The sequence below is a fragment of the Dendropsophus ebraccatus genome, chromosome 12 (assembly GCF_027789765.1).
Source record: "Dendropsophus ebraccatus isolate aDenEbr1 chromosome 12, aDenEbr1.pat, whole genome shotgun sequence".
Lineage (NCBI taxonomy): Eukaryota > Metazoa > Chordata > Amphibia > Anura > Hylidae > Dendropsophus > Dendropsophus ebraccatus.
Genome location: NC_091465.1, coordinates 38,971,787 through 38,992,041, shown reverse-complemented (window position 1 = coordinate 38,992,041; position 20,255 = coordinate 38,971,787). Strand labels below are relative to the sequence as shown.

The window sequence follows — 20,255 nt, the reverse complement described above, 5'->3', positions numbered from 1 at the left end:
CATCCTGCCGGCTAGGTGGTGAATCAGTCAGCCGGTAATCCAGCAATTCAGCCAGCCAGGAATCATGCCAGCCAGCTGTACAGCCTTCCAACCAAAAAGCCAGCCAGTCAGCCAGTCATCCAACAGCCAGCCAGCCAGTCATTCAACAGCCAGCCAGCCAGTCATTCAACAGCCAGCCAGCCTTGATTCTCACATATATTCACAAGGTAAATACAAATGCCACTTGCTGCCCAGCCAGTTACAGCATTCTCATAGCATTACCAGTAGGTCCCCAATATAGCCATGTAGCATGATTTATTTTTGTCCTAGTAGGTCCAGCAGGGGCCACTCCTCCAGCTGGTCAGCGAGTCAGCTAGCCAGCTAGCCAGCCAGCTAGCCATGATTCTCACAGGAGTGAAGGGTAAGTACTAAGGTTCAGTGATACTCAACCAATTACAGCACATTATAGCAATCCCAGGAGGTCCCCAGCCCAGTTCCCATCCAGATCCCAATGTCATAATTTTATCCTCTGTTCTGGTAGGTCCAGCAGCGGAAAGTCAATTAGCCATCGAGTCAGTCACCTAGCTAACCAGTCAGCCTTCATTCTCACTTGAATAAAAGGTAAATACAAAAGCTGCAATTCCGCGTGGACCCCAATCCAGTCCCCATCTGATGTCCTTTCTTTGATTCCAGAGACATGATTTTATCTTCTATTCTGATAGGTCCAGAAGTAACCTGCCATCAAATCAGCCAGACATTTCTTCAGAAAGCCAAACATCTACATAGCCAGTAAGCTAGCTAACCTGCCAGCCAGCCAGCCAACCACCCATGATGCTCAAATGAGTGAAAGGTAAATATTAAAGCTGCATGCTGCCCAGCCAGTTACAGCACCCCACAGCAATTCCAGGAGGTCCCTACTTTATTCCTGTTGCATGATTTTATTTTACTCTTGGTAGGTCCAGCAGTGGCCAGCCATGAAGCCAGCCTTCCACCAATCCAGCCAGGAAGCTAACTAGGTCACCTAAGTAGCCAGCCAGCGATTAAGCCAGCTGGTGAGTCAGCCAGCCGGAAATCCAGCCAGTCAGCCAGCCAGGAATCCAGCAAGCCAGCCAGCTGTACAGCCTTCCAAGCAGCCAGCCTTCTACTTCTCCAGCCAGTCAGCTAACTAGCCAGCAAATCAGCAAGCCATTAAGGCATTCTGCCAGCTATCTGGTGATTCAGCCAGTCAGTACTCAATCCAGTCAGCCAGCCAGTAATCCAGCTAGCCAGTTGTCCAGTCTGCAAATCATCCAGCCAGCCATTCTACAACCAGCCAGCCTTGACACTCACTTGAGTGAAAGGTAAATACAAATGCTGCTTGCTGCCCAGCTAGTTACAGCACCCTCATAGCGATTCCAAGAGGTCTCCACTAGATCCCTGTTGCATGATTTTATTTTTGTTCTGGTAGGTCCAGCAGTGGCCGGTTATCAAGCCAGTCGTACAGTCAGATAATCCGTCCAGGTATCTGCAGCCGCTACAGAGACCACATTGCCAGCTAGCAAGTCAGCCAGCCTTTCACTTCTCCAGACAGTCAGCAAGTCAGCCAACCATTAAGCCACCCTGCTGGCTAGCTGTTGAGTCAGCCAGCCAGTAATCCAGCCAGCCAGAAAGCCAGCTGTCCAGTCTACCAACCAGTCAGCCATTCTTCCAACAACCAACCAGCAGTAAATCCAAATGCTGAGTGCTTCCCAATAAGTTACATCACCCCTATAGCATTTCCAGGGGGTCACCACTGGATCCCAGTGGCATGATTTTATTTTCTGTCCTGGTAGGTCTGCGGTGGAGAGCCATCCAGTCAGACAGACAGCCATGATTCTCACAGGAGTGAAGGGTAAGTACAAAGGTTGAGTGCTACCCAGCCAATTACAGGATCCCACAGTAATCCCAGGAGGTCCCGGCCCAGTCCCCATCCAGACACCAATGACATAATTTTATCCTCTGTTCTGGTAGGTCCAGCAGAGGAAAGTCAATTAGCCATCCAGTCAGTCAGTCATCTAGCTAACCAGTCAGCCTTCATTCTCACTTGAATGAAAGGTAAATACAAAGGCTGCAATTCCCCATGGACCCCAGTCCCCATCCAATGTCCTTTCCTTGTTTCAAGAGACATGATTTTATCTTCTATTCTGATAGGTCCAGCAGTAACCTGCCATCAAGTCAGCCAGCCAGTCATTTAGTCAGAAAGCCAAACATCTACATAGCCAGTAAGCTAACTAACCTGCCAGCCATCCAGCCAACCACCCATGATGCTCAAATGAGTGAAAGGTAAATATTAAAGCTGCGCGCTGCCCAGCCAGTTACAGCACTCCCATAGCAATTCCAGGAGGTCCGCACTACAACCCAGTGGTATGATTTCATATTTCTCCTAGTAGGACCAGCAGTGGCCGGCCATCACGCCAGTCGTACAGTCAGCTAATCAGCTCAGGTATCTGCAACGGTACACAGACCACATTGCAAGCTACCAAGTCATCAAGCGTTCCAGCTATCCAGTTGGTCAGCTACCAGCCAGCCAGCCAGCCATTAAGCAATCCTGACAGCTAGCTGGTGAGTCAGACAGCCGGTGATCCATCCAGTCAGCTGTCCAGTCTATCAACCAGCCAGCCATCCAACAACCAGCCAGCCTTGATTTACACACGTGTGAAAGGTAAATACAAAAGCCGCTTGCTGCCCAACCAGTTTCAGCACCCTCATAACAATTCCAGGAGATCCCCAATATATCCCTGTGGCATGATTTTATTTTTGTCCTGGTAGGTCCAGCAGTGGCCAACCATCCATCCAGCCGCACAATCAGATAATCAGCCCAGGTACCTGCAGCCAGTACACGGTCCACATTGCCAGCCAACGAGTGAGCCTGCCTTGCACTTATCCAGCCGGTCGGTTAGCTATCCAGCCAGCAAGTCAGACAGCCATTAAGCTACCCCGCCAGCTAGCTGGTGAGTCAGCCAGCCGCTAATCCAGCCAGTCAGCCAGCCAGCGATCCAGACAATCAGCTGTACAGTCTGCCAATCAGCCAGCCATCCAACAACCAGCCAGACTTGATTTCTTACATGTGTGAAAGGTAAATACAAATGCTGAGCACAATCAAACAATTTCATAGTGAAGCTATAAAGCCGTATTACATGGCACGATAATAAGGGGGAAGCGAGTGCTGAACTGTAAGGTCAGCGCTCACTTCCTCCTCGCTCCCCGCCTGCTGCCTGTGCTATTCCATACACAGACAGCGAGTGGGAAGCAGCAGGGCGGCTGAGGTTAGCAGCAGGAGGAGCTGCCTAGACAATTCTTACATTGTCTGAGCTGCCAATTAAAGTCAGTGACGGTCTGCAACCGCTGCTCCTATTACACGAATCGACAAGCAGCAGACCGCCGATGCACTAATCGTGATTTTTCAACATTTTGAAAGATCACGATCAGCTGTATTGTGCATGTCTGCTGATCATGGTCCTTTAACATGCACAATTACACTAAATGATTATCGTCCGGTACTGCCGGTAATGAGCCAAGTACGACTGATAATTGCTTGGTGTAATAGGGCCTTCAGAATAGAATAAATATTACAACTGGGGAAGCTGTATGTGTCAGGAGCGCTGCAGCGGTGCCATAGTAAAACCATGAGCTTTACTGTGTGAGAATGCAGTTCTACAGTGAGACTGCAAGACTTCAGAGCTTAAAGGGGTGCTCCAGCGTGGGGGCACTTTTTTGGGGGGATCGGGGAGGAGGTGGCTGAAATAAAAGACGTCCACTTACCTCCCCGGTTCCAGCGGCGGGTCCCGCATCACGGCCGCTTCCTGGTGTCTGACGCCGCCCGAGACGCTACGTCTCAGGGCCGCTCAGCCACTCAGTGAAGGAGGCGGGATCCGTTTGAAGTCCGCTCGGATCCCGCCTCCTTCACTGAGTGGCTGAGTGGCCCTGAGACGTAGCGTCTCGGGCGGCGTCAGACACCAGGAAGCGGCCGGGAACAGAACCGGGCACCGGAGCGCCGTAATGCGGGACCCGCCGCTGGAACCGGGGAGGTAAGTGGACGTCTTTCATTTCAGCCACCTCCTCCCCGGTCCCCAAAAAAAGTGCCCCCACGCTGGAGCACCTCTTTAACTGTGGGTGACTGCAGTTCTCCTGACACAGGCTGCTGCCCAAGTGGTAATGTCTATTCTAATGCTAATTTACATTAGAACAAACATTGGGGGAGGCTAAGTATCGCTAACATTGCATGCAGCAGCATTACCGATAGGTAACTGGGTCGGGACAGGGCTTCTGATGCTCTGCAGTTCCCGACACAGCCACTGGTAACAGCAGAAGGGGCGTGTTACTGTTACCAGACAAAGACAACATATATACATATATGGTTCAGGGAAGAAAAAGAGCGCTGCACCTCACACCTATGGCTGACACTAGTGCCTCTCGGCTGCATAAAAAACATCAGAATTTTGTGTATGAATTGATCAAGCCACACTGCCCCATGTACCATCGTGCAGGTACCATCGTGCAGTCCACACCGTGTCGGTCAGTGGCCACCACCCCCGCAGGAGTGCACGAGCAGGGAAGGGGGGCCATGGAACGGCCCTGCAACCCCCATGCCACAGGACCAGACCCAAAAATGCCCCCCCCCAAAAAAAAACTCCCAGCCAGCACCGCCGGCGGAGGAAGCCGCCCCCAAACAGCACAAGTCTGGATAAGGTATTGTGCTCACCATTGCTACTGCAGATAGAATGGGACAAACAGGAGGGATAAAAGCACATGCACTCAGGTGTCTCCTGCTACTTGCGGTCATGTGGGTCTTACCAGCAGGAGTGCAAAAACACTGAGAAAAGAGAGAAACAAAATACGGTTCAGGGAAGAAAAAGAGCGCTGCACCTCACACCTATGGCTGACACTAGTGCCTCTCAGATGCATAAAAAACATCAGAATTTTGTGTATGAATTGATCAAGCCACACTGCCCCATGTACCATCGTGCAGGTATCTGATACACATGGATTCCTACACTAAGTCCATGTGGCAAGGGGGGTTGCAGGGCCGTTCCATGGCCCCCCTTCCCTGCTCGTGCACTCCTACGGGAATGGTGGCCACTGACCGACACGGTGTGGACTTAGTGTAGGGACCCTTGTGTATCAGATACCTGCACGATGGTACATGGGGAAGTGTGGCTTGATCAATTCATACACAAAATTCTGATGTTTTTTATGCAGCCGAGAGGCACTAGTTTCAGCCATAGGTGTGAGGTGCAGCGCTCTTTTTCTCCCCTGAACCATATATACATATATTTCTCCAGAATAACCCTTTAAAGGGGATGCACAGAGCACATTTCTCAACAAACAGTGTACACTTAGAACTGACTGTCTCAGAAATGTGCCAGAAAGCATAAATCTCAGGCACACTTACAATGTCTAGTCTAACATTACGTCACCTATTTTACTTACTTTGAGCCAGGATTTTACACCAAAACAATAGCAGAACCCTGGTTCAAATCTTCATCTAGATTTAGGCTCCGTGTTCTGTAAAATAGGAAATCAAATATAATTACTTCATTGGTCCCCAGCAGGTACCTGTTAAGGCCCCCGGCGGTATCGCTCTTCCACCCTGCCAACTAAAAGAGAGTATAATATCGGCCTATTTGAGGACTAAAGTCATACAGCCACTTTGGCGGCCACAAACCTGACCCCACAATGTTCATAGCAATGATTATAGGAGTGAACACAATTCTTTGTATCATTGTAACAAACAGAAGGCGACATTTCATCTTCAGTTATCTACATTTTTTGTTTTCTTTAAAAGCAACATAAATGGCCCCTCCAGAACCTACAGATGCACAAAGCGGAAAGAAAAGGAAACAGCAAATATGTGAAGATGAGAAAGCTGCAAAAGCAACGACGATGTTTTCACAAAAAGAAGAAGTTATTGTTTCCTGCTTCTGCTGTACATTGCCCGACCTCAGCCCAAGATCACATAATAAATGGCAGCATACTGGACAATACCTAGTGACGTATTACTCTTCTCTGACCACATTCTTACCACCAGAGGTGGAATCATGCAGAAGAAACCTGAGAAAAGGGAAATCGCTACAAATCCAGAGAAATGAAGAAATAAAAGGAGAGATGTTTTGGAAAAGAATTTGCCATTCTTAAAGTCACCCAATAAACTGTATACACCAAATAATGGCAAATGTCTTAGTCTTATTCATCTTGTTATAATCAAAGCTGTAATGAAAGATCATTTAGGCTATGTTCACACAACATACTATTTTTGAAAAGAACGGCTGCTGTTTTCCATTAAAACAACGGCCGTTCTATTTGTGCTGCAATGATATGCATTGAAGCCAATACAACAATAGCAGTTGTTTTCTCACAATGTATTGAACAACCACCGTTGTTTTGAGTGCCAAATGACAGCCGTTGTTCAATGCATTGTGTGATAACAACGGCTGTTGTTATCATTGCGGTATAAAAAACATCCTTTTTTAATGGAAAACGGTGACTGTTCTTTTCAAAAATAGTATGTTGTGTAAACATAGTCTAAGAGCGATGTCTTAGGATACTTTTACCCATTACTATGGTAATGTCATTGAAAGAGAGATTAATGAGATTATCAAATTAATAGTCTCTCATTCTGCTTGGCATTAATATTCAGAGTGTTTTACAGCAGTACCCTCAAGCACTTCTCAATCCATATGGTTGCCATAGCCTTAAAGTGACTGTACCACCAGGCCCAGGCTGAAGCACTGGAGGCGGGGCAATCCACCCCCAGTGGGAAGAAACCCCAGCCCCTCCATGACGTGACTCCATTAGAATCAATGGAACCCTATCATGCCCTCTGGGGGCATTATTAGTTCATGGGGGCACCTCTGGGGGCATTATTAGTATATGGGGGCACCTCTGGGGGCATTATTAGTTCATGGGGGCCACCTCTGGGGGCATTATTAGCTTATGGGGGCACCTCTGGGGGCATTATTAGTTCATGGGGGGCCACCTCTGGGGGCATTATTAGTTCATGGGGGCACCTCTGGGGGCATTATTAGTTCATGGGGGCACCTCTGGGGGCATGATTAGTTCATGGGGGCACCTCTGGGGGCATTATTAGTTCATGGGGGCACCTCTGGGGGCATTATTAGCTCATGTGGGCACCTCTGGGGCATTATTAGTTCATGGGGGCACCTCTGGGGGCATTAATAGCTCATGGGGGCACCTCTGGGGGCATTATTAGTATATGGGGGCACCTCTGGGGGCATTATTAGTTCATGGGGGCACCTCTGGGGGCATTATTAGTTCATGGGGGCACTTCTGGGGGCATTATTAGCTCATGGGGGCACCTCTGGGGGCATTATTAGCTCATGTGGGCACAGCAGGGGGTCCTACATACAGGGGGCAGAGCAGGGGATCCTACATACAGGGAGCATCCCACATTCCTACTCGCTTTACTGCACATAACACCACACAGAGCAGTTACTATGGGAGCCTACAGGAGGGAGAAAGGAAAGGAAGCTGCTAGAAATGTGCGGAGCCTAAATTGTTTGTCTCCCAGGTTCTGAAAAGATGAAACATATCTGGAAGAAATCATCCTGGAGGTCTGGGCCGGATGGAGAGGAAAAGGGAAAGTGATGCCTCAGATCAAAGAAGACGTCACCTGTGAGTCCCTTTATGACACTTTTCTTATTTTGTAGAACATCATTTAGTAGGGGCGCCCCGAGGTGACAGCTACTACATTATCTGTACTCAGAGATATCACTGTGTTATCTGTGGTGTTACATAGGACTGCAGGTGACATCTACATTATCTGTACTCAGAGACATCACTGTGTTATCTGTGCTATTACATAGGACTGCAGGTGACTACTACATTATCTGTACTCAGAGATATCACTGTGTTATCTGTGGTGTTACATAGGACTGCAGGGGACATCTACTACATGATCTGTACTCAGAGATATCACTGTGTTATCTTTGGTGTTACATAGGACTGCAGGGGACATCTACTACATTATCTGTACTCAGATATCACTGTGTTATCTGTGCTGTTACATAGGACTGCAGATGACTACTACATTATCTGTACTCAGAGGGATATCACTGTGTTATCTGTGGTGTTACATAGGACTGCAGGGGACTTCTACTACATGATCTGTACTCAGAGATATCACTGTGTTATCTTTGGTGTTACATAGGACTGCACGTGACTACTACATTATCTGTACTCAGATATACCACTGTGTTATCTGTGGTGTTACAAAGGACTGCAGGTGACTACTACATTATCTGTACTCAGAGATACCACTGTGTTATCTGTGGCATTACATAGGACTGCACGTGACTACTACATTATCTGTACTCAGAGATACCACTGTGTTATCTGTGGTGTTACACAGGACTGCAGGTGACTACTACATTATCTGTACTCAGAGATATCACTGTGTTATCTGTGCTGTTACATAGGACTGCAGGGGACATCTACTACATTATCTGTACTCAGAGATATGATTGTGTTATCTGTGGCGTTACATAGGACTGCAGGTGACATCTACATTATCTGTACTCAGAGGGATATCACTATGTTATCTGTGGTGTTACATAGGACTGCAGTTGACATCTACTACATTATCTGTACTCAGAGATACCACTGTGTTATGTGGTGTTACATAGGACTGCAGGTGACTACTACATTATCTGTACTCAGAGGGATATCACTTTGTTATCTGTGGTGTTACATAGGACTGCAGGTGACTACTACATTATCTGTACTCAGAGGGATATCACTGTTATCTGTGGTGTTACGTAGGACTGCAGGTGACTACTACATTATCTGTACTCAGAGGGATATCACTGTTATCTGTGGTGTTACATAGGACTGCAGGTGATATCAGGTGACTTCTCCAGGTTGCAGAAGTTCAAACTTCATTGTGCCCTGCTGACAGTTTATTATGGGAGTTGTAGTTTTGCAGCATGTGGCTCTTCAGGTTGCAGCACTACAACCCCCATCGTTTCCAACTGGCAGTTTATGATGAGAGTTGTAGTTTTTCAGCTGTAGAGTCAAAGATTGGAATACAATGATTAGACAATGACACAGTACAGTCCATTAATTATAGGGGGCAGTAGTGCAGTACATGAGGTGGAGGCAGTGACAGTGCATTAGAACATGGTGGCACATTAGAGTAATTGGATATAAGGTTAGATATGACTTTGCCTGATCGGGTGAGATGGGGGGGCCCCAAGCTAACATTTTGCACCAGGGCCCATCAGCCTTTAGCTACGCCCCTGCCTCCGACCATCTCTGGTGATAACTTCCAAGATGAGAGGAGGATGGGAGCATGTTGCAGGCAATTATACCAATGTTGCAGCAGGGAGACAGGTTTGGAGCAAGAGCGTGCATGTGGTTCAAATGCGTCAGATTGTCTGTGGGGGTCCCTGCAGTACAGTGTTCATCTGTATGCATTTGTAATGAAATAAAACCTTCACCTTTGCAATTGCTGGATCGTCTGTCTTCTTCTTGGAGTACGTGGGCACACCGGCCGGGTGTGGAGCTGAACTCGGAAGGACTGCTTTCTACTGGTGAGCTGATAACCTTTCTATGATAGCTATGATAGCTCACACAATGCCCGCACCATGCTCCCACCCACTCTTGTCTCAGAAGTTATCGCCAGAAACATAGGGGAAGGACCTTTTTTGCTCCTCTAATAACTCCTTTAAGTCTGTAGGCTTTTTGCCACATTTCAAAGTCTTTCTAGTTTGTTTGCCTCATCGTCAAAAAGATGGTGCATTATAAGTGACCATGTGACACATCTAACATTGCAGAAAGTGCAACACAATGGGAATGCTAAGTTTAGAGCCTAAAAGTTGTCCCTTACCAGACTGCTGAGATGTACGGAGCTCTTCTGGGTTTACCAAACAACACAGACGATCCAAAACTTCCCTCAGAAGCTTCATCCATTTCTCTTCTATTACAAGACCTCAGTTCCCTTTAGGGAGAAGTAACCAGATGTCTTAGTGTAAGATTCTCTGTTTCCAATAACAACCAATCACAGTTCAGCTTTCACTTCACATATTTCTCTACTAAAATGAAAGCTGAGGTGTGTTACAGTCTATCGCCCTATTACATGGAGCGATAATTGGCCAAATCGCCCTGATTTGGCCGATTATTGCTTCGTGACAACGATCAGCCAAAGGCTGGGACCCCGCTACGGCTGCTGAATGGCTAAGCTGCCTTGAGACGTCACGTCTCATGCCACAGCTCACACCAGGAAGTAGCCGCGGGACGGGTGTACGGGGCGGCGCGATCCGGGACCCGGCGCTGGAACCGGGGAGACCATAGCTTAAAAATATCCCCGAGCCGGAGTACCCTTTTAAGCTCCATTGACTTCAATGGAGTTGCAAAACCTGCACCCAAACTGGAGACAAGAATTGTGCTGTTTTAGGAAGAAAGTGAACCCCTTTAAATCCAAATGTCATATCCTAAAGCGAATGTTCCAGTAGTACATTGCTTTGTGTTTTTATTATATAAATATATTGGTGCCAGCTCAGGGATGAACCGCAGCCCAGTTTCCAAACACAGCGTCGATTTATTCCCAGGTACTGGCCAGGCATGAAGGACTGGAGGCCGACTGGCCGTCCCCAGTGTGACAAAACCCACTCCATTCTGTGAGGCGGCTTCATTGATTCTAATGGATGGAGAGGGTTTCGTCACACTGAGGCCTGGACTGCTGACCTCCAGTATTTCATGCTCGGCTGGTGCCCGGGAATACACCGGAGCTGAAGCCATTGAACTTACTGGCATACTTTTGGAAATTAGAAAATCATTAAACCTGGAGTTGTCATAAAATGGTAATATGATTTTTATTTCTACATAATACATATCATAATTATAATCATTATCATAGTTGCCAGGGACACTTCAACTCTGACAATGAGGGTGTGGCTTATTGTGGGTGTGGTTTGTAAGGGTGTGGCTTTCTATCGGTGGATTATTACAAAATTTTCCCTATATTCTTCTCATTGTATAGACCTTACAGTTAGGACAATACAAAGGGAGCATTGCAGACCTCAGTATTAGGCCCCCAGCATATTACAGACCCCATTATCAGACCTTCATCATATTACAGATCCGATTATCAGGCCCCTATCATATTATAGACCCCACTATCAGAACCCTATCATATTATAGACACCAGTATCTGGCCCCCAGCATACTATATACTCTACTATAGGACCCCCAGCATATTATATACTCTACTATAGGGCCCCCAGCATATTATATACTCTAGTATAAGGCCCTTAACATATTATATACTCTCGAATAAGGGCCCCAGCATATTATATACTCTAGGATAAGGGCCCCAGCATATTATATACTCTAGTATAAGGCCCCCAGCATATTATATACTCTAGTGTAAGGCCCCCAGCATATTATATACTTTAGTATAAGACCCCAAGCAGGGGCGTAACTAGAAATGGCTGGGCCCCATAGCAAACTTTTGATTGCCCTCCCCCCGACTGACCACTAAACGGTCAAGTGAAGTCATAACTACATAACTGCTAGCTCTGGTCAGGAGTGCTTGCAGTTAAAGGGACATTTGCAAAACCCAGGAGACCAGCAGGGCCACCCGATGCTGCAAATAATGACGGCTAAAGGGGCCCAGTGTATTGCAGGAGCAGGCCATGGGGCCCCCTGATGCGGCGGGCCCCATAGCAGCCGCTATGGCTGCTATAGTGGTAGTTACGCCCCTGACCCCAAGCATATTATATACTCTAGTATAAGACCCCAGAATACTATATAGTATCAGCTGCTTGATGGCAGTGATGAGAATGCTGCCTGCTGCCAGTGATAACCAGTTACGTAGAGAGAGAACATCCCTTGTCCTGTCCCCTTCTCTACGCCACTGCCAGCAATCAGTTCTCTTCTCTGCCCACATAACTGATAATCACTGGCACAAGCAGCTTCAGAGATCATCCTCTTCTCTCCCCCTACTGCTCCATGTAATTTTCTTACCTCCATTCTCAGAGCTCTTTCTGCTAAATCTTCACTTTAATCAATAAATAAATTAGGCAGTTTGGTGCAGTCTCTGTCACTCCTGCCCTCCTCATGAATATTCATCCAGTGCTCTGCTGTGACATTACTGCAGAATGCCTGATGAACTTTCATTAGGAGACACGTGGTGGATTGGTGCCCTTAGGGCTGTTGTCCCGCCCCTAGGGCACCAAACTGATTAATTTGCATACATAAAGGGGAACTATCAGAAGGTTAGAGGAATCTAACCTGCTGATAGCTCCCTATTGCGCAGGAGGCACAGAGAATGAAGGTATGTATCTTACCTACATCCTCTGTGCGGTTCCCGTCGTTTACTCCTCGGTCTGGTAAGACCATTAGGAGCACTGCTCGTGCCCCAGAAGCCATTTTGATATTTTGATTGGTGCTATGGGGGTGGGGCAGTGCTCCTAATGGTGCACCAGTGCTACAAATGGTCTAACCGAACCCTTGAGTAAATATTTAAGTGCACAGGAACGGTGCTGAGGATTCAGTTAAGAGACATACCTTCATCCTTTACATCTCCTGCACAATAGTGACATTTCATCAGGTTAGATTCATCTAATAGTTCCCCTTTAACCCCTAGGCGACCTAGGAAGTAGCGGTACGCCATGGGTGACTGTCCTCAGACATCCTGTGCTATGAAGCACCCTGCGGGGCGGAGCGCACTTCATAGGAGGTGGGGACCGGCTGCAGTGAGCCGTTAGTGACAGGCTGCACTGATCGCACTGCAGCATTACATTAACATGTAAACAAAAAGAGTGAAAAAAGCGCCAGGATTCCCGATTTTTTGTTACATTATATATTAAAAAATATATTAAAAAGTGATCAAAACTTCGGATCCACACAAATATGGTACTAATAAAAACTAGAGATCATGGTGCAAAAAATGACACCCCATACAGCCTCGTAGGTGAAAAAAAAAAGGATTTAATAAAAAAAAGAATCTGTGTAAACCTGCATGTGGTTGTGTTCGGACTGACCTATAGAATAATGGTATCATGTTGCTTTTACCATATAGTGCATTACGTAGACACAGGAACCCCCCAAACGTTACCATATTGCATTCTTTTTTACGATTTCACCAATTTATATCTGTATAAGTAATAATTTTGGGATTCCATCATACATGTTATGGTAAAATGAAAGACGCCATTACATAGTACAACTACTCCTTTAAAAAACAAGCCATTACATGGCCCTGTAGATAGAAAACTGAAAGTGCTAGAGGAAACACTAAAACACAAAAATGAAAATTTGCGCGGTCCACTGGGTCATTTTGGGCTTGGTCCCCAAAGGGTTAAGTAAAGAGTTAGGCACTGAACACACGGCGCTGTCACTACTGTGCCACAGAGATTTCCTTGCTCCCGGTATGATATTGATACATAATGCTGGGCAAGGAAACACTCCAGTGCAGGGATTCACCAATCGTTCTTCATGGAACGAACACTGAACGTGTCAATCCGGCCTTAGTAAAAACTGCACTGAGGATGAAGGTAAGAAAACAACCTGCCTCCTAAGTGTCCCGGCCCTCTGGGAACATAAGTCTTCTAACCTGCTTCTTACATTTCCTTTAGAGCTGCCAATACACTTTACATGCTTGAGGAATCTAAAGGAGGATAAAAAAAGGAGGATAGAGGGGCCTGGAAGAGGACAGAGGAGTCTGGAGAAGGATAGAGGAGTCTGAAGTGTGACAGTGGCTCTGGAGAAGGACAGAGCGGTCTTGATAAAGGAGTCTGGAGGGGACAAAGGGATTGGAGGGTGACAGAGGGGTCTGTATGATGACAGAGGGGTCTGTAGGGTGACAGAGGAGTCTGTAGGGTGACAGAGGAGTCTGGAGGGTGACAGAGGGGTCTGTAGGGTGACAGAGGGGTCTGTATGGTGACAGAGGAGTCTGGAGGGTGGCAGAGGGGTCTGGAGGGTGACAGAAGGGTCTGTAGGGTGACAGAGGGGTCTGGAGGGTGACAGAGGGGTCTGGAGGGTGACAGAAGGGTCTGTAGGGTGACAGAGGAGTCTGGAGGGCGACAGAGGGGTCTGGAAGGGAAAGAAGGATCTGAAGGACAAGAGGTCTGGAGGCCACATTCTTCCATGTAAGCTGATAAAAGTCCCATCCCTTCTCTGGCTGCAGTACAGTAATTAATCCACATGATTAACTCTTTCACAGCTTCCCATAAGGAATTACAGTTAGATTTATTACAGAGAAGCAGTAAAGTGAGGAGGAGGCAGGAGCAGCAGTAGCACCAGACCTGGAGACTACACCCCCTTCCTTCTCCCCCCTCCAAGATACCCCACCTCCCCTAGTAATAACAAAAAACACACATACATACTTGGCTCACAGGAAATACGCCACCATCTTGTCTTTCTTCAGGCTCTGTGAGTCGCAGGAGTGACATCCCTGCAGTGGTCCTGGGAGGAGAGAGCGGCCTCTAGTGGCCGGAGGTAGAATACTGCCTCCAGCCAATAGGGACTGACTGCCAGAGCAGTTTGCTAATAACTGTAAGCCTCCTGCTGATAGCAATAAGCAGGGCCGCTATCAGGGCAGTACAGCTATCAGGGGCCCAGGGTTATATTATAATGAGGGGGGGGGGGCGGACAGATCTCTCCTCCCTGCATAGAAGCTGCTCTCTCTGATGTTGGGACAGAGAAGGGGGAGGGGCTTAGAGCGGCTGTGAGGAGAAGAGCTGAAGCTGCAACCTGCCCCACATGGATCCCCTGTAGCTTCCCTGCCTTCAGAGTAACTATACTGTGGGGTGCATATGTTAGTAAAGGGGTAAGGAACCTTGGCTCTCCAGCTGTTGCAAAACTACAACTCCCATCATGCCTGCCCAGGTATGATGGGAGTTGTAGTTCTGCAACAGCTGGGGAGCCAAGGTTCCCTACCCCTGTGTTAGTAGCATGGATCATGGATGTAAATATGTAATGTAATGCATATCTCTGATGTAAAGTTTCACTGTATTTAATTGTGTTGTGTGTATATATGATGTATGTACAGTGCATGTGTATGTGTTTTGTGTGTGTGATGGATGTATCATATACAGTATGTGTATACACAAACAGGAGCAGAGTGGTGTGTTACACAAGGAATGCACATCCAAGCAGAATCTGTGTGAAAATGTATAGCTTTATTGTCCTTCCAAAAAAAGACACCACTAAAAGCATGATATATGGTGTGGGGTGTGGTGTATGCTCAACCGGTCACTTGCCAGATGGTATCGTGTGACGTCACTTCTATGGTGGTTGGTCTGAATATAACTCAGCCAGATGTTAGGTTGTTGTGATGCCAGTGCCGGTTGGGCACACAGTTATGATGGCACACCTGCTTTTATTTTAGACAGGCTGGCTATACCCTTTCCCCTGTGGTCGGTAACCTGCCGAGCTGTTTAAGGGTCCCTTGGGTACTTACCACGGTGGTCCGGAGTGGAGCTCTGACCCAACTCTTCTTTACTGCAAAAATTCTTGATACATTGATACACAGTAGGCTTTTGATTCGATAAGTTACTTTAGACCTTGGAGACAGGTTCTGTGCTGAGAGGTAGAAGAAGTTCAGAGAAAGAGGTTGTCCAGAGAGTCCCAACCCAATGTAGTATTGTGCTCTGCCGGAACTTTAGAAGGAGAATAAGTTGAATACTTGAGAGTAGAGAGAATAATTGTGCCTGTGTTTTGGCTCTTTGGTCTTTGCACCACCTATTGCCCACCAGTGTCGGTCGACCTGTCCTAGAGGGTGGCACAAGCCCTAGACCTTGTTACCTGGGATGAGCTGAATAGTCAGAGTTCCCTGATTAACACACCCAGGCACAAAGGGCCAACAACCCAAAAGAACCCTGATTATCCTCAAAAACTAATGTCTAAAACGTAACTTGTAATGTATATACATCATAAAAAATATCCATAACCGTGAGTATGTTTAAAAACACTATGTAGCTGCAGACTACCTATATTTTCAATTGGACTGTGAATGTGGATCTAAAAACTAACACACCGCCTCCACAACTAGTTTCACCCCTAAACGGGGCGTCCTCTGGTGTAGAGCAAATGGCGGTGTCCCCTGGCTTGGCTAGGTTTTTTATACCTCACCCTAGTGATATCATAGGGGTTGGAATAATCAGCATAACCAATAACATTTGCGAACCGGTAAGAAGGCTGTCCATTCTTCACCAAAATAAACAGACGAGTCAATCTGAGACGTCATCCTACATAGTGCATGACTCCTATTTGCCCTCCAATCATCAGCCCTTTAACAACCAACCAATGATTAGATCCATCTCATTGCTTTTCAGAAGACCGGCTCACCAATGTCATCACTGTGCGGTTCTGTTGCGCCCTCCGTGACGTACAGTCGGTTCATCATCTCTCACGCATGCATGTGTACTTAGACAATTTCCCAGTTCTCGCAGGTGTGCGGACTTAGGAAAATTCACCTTGCTGGTATACAGGCAGTTCGCGCAGGGGCACGGACTTAGAAACTATTTTTCTTCTTGGTATGCTGACAATTCTGCCCGCGCAGACGCACGGACTTAGAAGAAGAAATCCTCACCAGTATACTATATCTACCTGTATGTCTATAATTACTTAATTGAATCATTGGGGGAGATTTATCAAACATGGTGTAAAGTGAAACTGGCTCAGTTGCCCCTAGCAACCAATCAGATTCCACCTTTCATTTTCCAAAGAGTCTGTGAGGAATGAAAAGTGGAATCTGATAGGTTGCTAGGGGCAACTGAGCCAGTTTCACTTTACACCATGTTTGATAAATCTCCCCTATTGTGTCTATGTATAAAGTTTATTCATAACAGGTCACAAGTTGCCTTTATATATGGGACATATTAAATAGACATTATTAGACAGGCCTAAAGGCAAGGGGCATATAACTTGATCATAATAACAGTAAATGAATTAATTTATGTACATGTAAGTAGAAGCAATCTAATATCTTGTCAAATAAATTGTGAAATACTACACAACTGTATATATTTTTGCTACTTCATCAAAATATCGGTGATGTGGAGGGGACTCATAAAATGGAGAGAGAAGCCCTCGAATCCTGCTAAATAGGAAAAATCCTTCTGTTTATAAGGATGTCCCTGAATATATTAATTTCTAGATTAGGGAACCACACTAGCCAAAAACCAGGAATCTCTCACGGTAAGTAAATCTACAATGCATAAAATCATAACCCCTACACTATTAAAAACTTAAAGAAAAGCAGCATACAAAAAACCCTCATATAGGCCATTTAGACTTAGGCTTGAGAGGTGAAATATCCATCTCACCTCTTCACCGAGTATCTGTTGGTCGAGGTTCCCTTTTCGTTCTCCTAATTTAATTTGACAAATTCCCCATATTTGTAGATGCTGGAAATCTCCATTGTGGAATTCATGTACATGTCGTGATAATGGTGTGTCTTGAGATGTACGAATGGAGCTCAGGTGTTTTGATATTCGTCTTCTCAATTATTGGATAGCTTTACCAATGTACAGCTTGTTACATCCACATTTGATGGCATAAACCACCCCTTTTGAACTACAATTTATAAATTATCTTATTTTGTCGATCTTGCCATCAATAGGATTTGTAAACTCTTGTATTTTGGGCATATATTGGCAAAAGCCACAATGTCCACATGGGTACGACCCCACCGTAGTAGGGCCCATTGTTCCACAACTGCTTTGATGGTGGCTATAGACCAACAGGTCTCGCAAGTTTTTACCTCTCCAGTATGTAATGTTAGGTTTGGGTCCTACAACACCTCTTAGATCCTCATCCAAGAGTAAGATGCCCCAATATTTTTGTTGTATCCTCCTTATCTCTGCAGCATCAGAGTCATATGTTCCTATACACCTAATGTATACACCTATCCATTTGGCGGAATGTTTCTTAGGACATTCCATTTGGCGGAATGTTTCTTAGGACATTCCATTTGGCGGAATGTTTCTTAGGCTATTCCATTTGTTGGAATGTTTCTTTGGACATTCCATTTGGCAGAATGGTTTTTTTGGACATTCCATTCATAGGACATTCCATGTGACGGAATGTTTCTTAGGCCATTCTATTTGGCAGAATGTTTCTTAGGCTGTTCTATTTGGCGGAATGTTTCTTAGGACATTCCATGTGACGGAATGTTTCTTAGGCCATTCTATGTGGCGGAATGTTTCTTAGGCCATTCTATGTGGCAGAATGTTTCTTAGGTTATTCCATTTGGCGGAATGTTTCTTAGGCCATTCTATGTGGCAGAATGTTTCTTAGGACATTCCATTTGGCGGAATATATCTTAAAACATTCCATGTGGCGAAACCTTTCTTAGGACATTCCATTTGGCGGTATATTTTTTTTAGGCCATTATATTTGGCGGAATGTTTCTTAGGACATTCCATGTGGTGGAATGTTTCTTAGGCCATTCAATTTGGGGGAATGTATCTTAAAACATTTCATGTGGCGGAATGTTTCTTAGGACATTGCATTTGACGGAATGTTTCTTAGGCCATTCTATTTGGTGGAATGTTTCTTAGGACATTCCATGTGGCTGAATGTTTCTTAGGACATTCCATATGGTGGAATGTTTCTTAGGACATTCCATTTGTCAGAATGTTTCTTAGGACATTCCATTTGGCGAAATGTTTCTTAGGACATTCCATGTGGCGGAATGTTTCTTAGGCCATTCTATTTGGCGGAATGTTTCTTAGGCCGTTCTATTTGGTGGAATGTTTCTTAGGACATTCCATGTGACGGAACGTTTCTTAGGCCATTCCATGTGGCGGAATGTTTCTTAGGCCATTCCATTTGGTGGAATTTTTCTTAGGACATTTCATTTGGCGGAATATTTCTTAGGACATTCCATTTGGTGGAATGTTTCTTAGGACATTTCATTTGGCGGAATGTATCTTAAAACATTCTATGTGGCGGAATGTTTCGTAGGACATTCCATTTGGCGGTAATTTTTTTTAAGCCATTCTATTTGGCGGAATGTATCTGTTAGGAACCGGACAGCAGGACAAGACAAGTCAGTGAGCCCTAAGCTCAGCCCCGCCCACTGTCCTCTACCTACTTGCCCCAATCCGCCCTAAGATGGCGGCGAGCAACTGGGCGGCAGTCCCTGCACTGGCTAGGTGGGACACAAAGACAAGACAGACAGACAAAATACAATAAAGAATAGTCGACAGTCCGGGTCACAACAATCAGGCAGCACAGTACAAAATCACAATCCTATAATCAGAGTCAACAAACAAGCGATATGGTCAGGGGCAAGCAGCTAGCAAGGATAGTCAGAACACAAAGCAGTAGTCAGGAGATGCAAAGAAACAGAATCCACAAGCAGGCAGAGACTAAGTCAATAACCAGCAATGATATCCAAGACTGAGGTAGTTATATAGGAGGCCAGGGTTCTGATCCAGAACATAATTGGACCATCCCCCTGATCTCCAAGCACAGACAGCTGAGAACAAAACAGATCCACTGGCAGGAAGACCTGTCAGTCACAGCAGAACCAAAACACAGATTAACCCTGACATGGCCAGACAGAACTCAGCAGGTGAAGTCGGGTGTGTCTCCCAACCCAGGTGAGCAATAAACCAGAGTTCACACACAGCAAAACAAAACACAGAAACAGGATACAAGAAAATCAGTGCCTTCTCGGCCGAACAGCACGAGCCGAGGGGCGCATAATGCTCTGCAGAGATACCATCCTGACAGTATCTTAAAACATTCCATGTGGCGGAATGTTTTTTAGGACATTCCATTTGGTGGTATTTTATTTTAGGCCATTCTATGTGGCGGAATGTATCTTAAAACATTCCATGTGGCGGAATGGTTCTTAGGACATTCCATTTGGCGGAATGTTTCTTAGGCCATTCTATTTGGCTGAATGTTTCATAGGACATTCCATTTGGCGGAATGTGTCTTAGGACATCCCATTTGGCGGAATGTTTCTAAGGCTATTTCATTTGGCGGAATGTTTCTTAGGACATTCCATGTGGCGGAATATTTCTTAGGTCATTCTATTTGGCGGAATGTTTCTTAAGCCGTTCTATTGGCAGAATGTTTCTTAGGACATTCCATGTGACAGAATGTTTCTTAGGCCATTCCATGTGGCGGAATGTTTCTTAGGCCATTTCATTTGGCGGAGTGTTTCTTAGGACATTCCATTTGGCGGAATGTATCTTAAAACATTCCATGTGGCGGAATATTTCTTAGGACATTCTATTTGGCGGTATTTTTTTTTTATTAGGCCATTCTATTTGTCGGAA

At 45.9% G+C, this 20,255-nt stretch overlaps 1 long non-coding RNA gene across 4 annotated transcripts; it reads left to right on the top strand.

Annotated features, from left to right (window-relative positions):
- Nucleotides 1-3: 3 nt before the first annotated feature.
- LOC138769032 (uncharacterized) lies at nucleotides 4-6,149 on the top strand. Of its 4 annotated transcripts, XR_011359198.1 has the most exons (11): nucleotides 4-206; nucleotides 313-400; nucleotides 521-600; nucleotides 702-829; nucleotides 936-1,319; nucleotides 1,427-1,682; nucleotides 1,791-1,849; nucleotides 2,149-2,280; nucleotides 2,388-2,659; nucleotides 2,767-3,073; nucleotides 5,783-6,149. It is a non-coding gene; the product is annotated as an uncharacterized lncRNA (long non-coding RNA). The 4 variants fall into 4 exon arrangements; XR_011359196.1 differs by having other exon boundaries at nucleotides 1,427-1,849; XR_011359197.1 differs by having other exon boundaries at nucleotides 310-400; nucleotides 1,427-1,849.
- Nucleotides 6,150-20,255: the final 14,106 nt, after the last annotated feature.